This window comes from Eulemur rufifrons, chromosome 15 (genome assembly GCF_041146395.1).
Source record: "Eulemur rufifrons isolate Redbay chromosome 15, OSU_ERuf_1, whole genome shotgun sequence".
Taxonomy (NCBI): Eukaryota; Metazoa; Chordata; class Mammalia; order Primates; family Lemuridae; genus Eulemur; species Eulemur rufifrons.
This window is the reverse complement of record NC_090997.1, coordinates 30,059,474-30,062,365: the sequence shown is the minus strand read 5'-3', so window position 1 is coordinate 30,062,365 and position 2,892 is coordinate 30,059,474. Positions and strand designations below refer to the sequence as shown.

At 34.8% G+C, this 2,892-nt stretch overlaps 1 pseudogene; it reads left to right on the top strand.

Moving 5' to 3' along the window:
- Positions 1-1,520: 1,520 nt before the first annotated feature.
- On the top strand, positions 1,521-1,794 carry LOC138395769 (non-histone chromosomal protein HMG-14 pseudogene; annotated as a pseudogene).
- The last annotated feature ends 1,098 nt before the right edge of the window (positions 1,795-2,892 follow it).

Below are 2,892 nucleotides of genomic sequence, written 5' to 3'. Positions count from 1 at the left end.
AACAGGGAGGGTAGGAACCAAGTCTATCTTATTCAATACAATATTCTAACCTGTAATAGATTGAGTGATACCTTTAGGTGCTCAACAAAAATTTGTTGATCAGCTGACCAAGTGTATGAATGAGAGCAGAAACCTCTACGTTGCTGTTATCCTTTAATGCCCATTATTCACCATCTGAGATACTGAGAGGATATGCTGAATAAGGGAAATAATGACGATTGCTGTGCAGCTCAGCATGGGTTTCTAGCCAATGGGTATTATTAGAGTTTCTATTCAATCAGAGTGTATGTTTTAATCTCAGGAGTTCTGGAAGAAAAGCACTGCAATTCATATATTATTGACTATAGTGGACCTCATTGATTAGCAGAGTGGTTCCAGATGCACACATGGAGCACTGTGGATCAGTGAGTACCAGATGCTTTAGTCAGACCACCCTCACATCTGTATAATTGCTGCTCCTGAAAACTCTTCGGGGAATGAACAGATGCTGTAGTGGAAGGGAGCATATTAGAAAAATCACTCAGGTAACTATCTTGTGGTATTAGTTGAGGAAATCTAGTTTACCAGTCAAAACATGGAAAATTACTCATGTAGTTATGATTAATGCTCCTTTTGAATGCGAGGAGTACAATATATAAAGAAAAAATGGTGTATGCTTAAAGATTATTTCACTGAGAGTGGAGGACAATAATTCAAATATACATATATGGAAGACTTCTGAGAAAAGGGGAGATGGATAAATTCTTTCTGTGGTTTTTATAGCAAACCCTCTAATTCTTGTCATTATTGATATGATAGGAGCTAGCTCATAAGGATCCAGGAGTCTTGGCTAAAAGTGAAGGACTGCAATTAGGTGAGAGCGATATTAGCATCCCTTTAATTAACTACTGTTGACATCTTCATCACTCAAAAGTAGAGAAATCCAGGACTAATGATATCAATGGTTAAATCTAAGTATTTGATTATAACATATTCTGTAGATTAAAATAGTGGGGTTCCAAAGGGAACTTACATGTATCTAAAGGAGTTCAATACCACTCTATGATATTTAGGTTCATTTACAAAGTAGTTTTTCAAATGCTCATATTTTTCTATAACCTGAAAGATGGTCTTGAAACAACAAATGATATACTACCTTACAGATTATTTATTTATTGATTGATTTATGAAAGTCTATGTCAGATTTATCACAAAATATTGCAGTTCAGTTTCTTTCTGTACATATCAATGTTTTATAACTTTTTATATATGTAAACTTGGATCTTAACTGATAGACTATTAAAGCTTGTTTGAATATAATTGTATATGTATATGTTTAGCATGATCCATTTCAAATATATTTATACAGGCTTCTTTATTTAGTAGGATCATTGCTTTTATTACGACAATGTGCTTTACTAAAATTCATATTATTGTTATAAAGATAAATTATCGGGGAGCGACGGCAGTGGCCAGGCAGCCCAGCTTCGCGAAGGCTCTGCGGCCCGCAGGCACCGGCACGCGCCCTCCCCGCCGCCAAGATGCCCAAGAGGAAGGTCAGCTCGGCCAAGAGGAGATCTGCGCGGCTGTCACCTGCTCCTGCAAAAGTGGAAATGAAGCCCAAAAAGGCAGCAGCAAAGGATAAATCTTGAGACAAAAAGTGCAACCAAAAGGGAAAAGGGGAGCAAAGGGAAAACAGGCCGAAGTGGCTAACCGAGAAACTAAAGAAGATTTACCTGCAGAAAATGGAGAAACTAAAACTGAGAGAGTCCAGCCTCTGATGAAGCAGGAGACAAAGAAGCCAAGTGTGATTAACATGATATACCATGTCTTATCAGTGGTCCCTGTCTCCCTTCTTGTACAATCCAGAGGAATATTTTTATCAATTATTTTGGAAATGTAAGTTTTTTAGTAGCTCTAGAAACATTTTTAAGAAGGAGGGAATCCCACCTCATCCCGTTTTTTAAGTGTAAATGCTTTTTTTAAAGAGGTGAAATCATTTGCTGGTTGTTAATTTTTTGGTACAACCAGAAAATAGTGTGGGATATTGAATTATGGGAGACTTTGACTGGCTTGGGTGTCAGCTTAACATTCCATAGATGGGGGTTAGTTTTTATATCCTATAATATAAAGCATACTAAATGGCAATATGGAGTCCCAGGCCTGCATTTAATGTCTTGAACATTTTAAATTACTTCTATTCCCATGTTGTTTTTTAGTAGACTTGTTTCCTAAAGAAAACCACTCCTTGATCATGGCTGTCTCTGTCAGCATTGTGTATACTCTGTAACATCTTTGGTCGTGGTAGTCCTGATAACTTTGTTAATGTGCTGTGAAAGATTGAAAATTTGAGTATGTAGTATATATGATAATAAATTGTGAATTGGTGGGACTTATGTAAAAGCTTATCAACATTTGAAGATACAGGTACTTGATATCTTCTTAAGGAAAATTTGCCTCCAAATTTTAAGCTGGAAAGTCACTGGAATAACTTTTAAAAAGAATTAAATGGCTTTTTAGATTTTTGGTATGTAAGTTAAGAATTGTGTACAAATTGAAATGTCTGTACTGATCCTCAACACAACCAATAAAATCTCTATTGCAAAAGAATGTTTTGAAGTACATGGATAAAAAAAAAGATAAATTATCTTCAATGTTGAATTTAACTATTTTTTAATAATAGAATCACAATAATATCTGAAGTTTATATGAACTGTGATAACTTTTGAAATATAAAAATCAGCCCAATTTTAGAAACAGTTAATTTTCTATTTAACTGTCTGATAATACTGATGTCTGGCATCATGTAACTATTTCCAAAATTATTCTTTTTCTTCTTTAGCTAACACCTTAATAGCCATTACTTTATATTTGAAAATGCACAAGAAAAACTCATAATAAAAAATGAGCAAA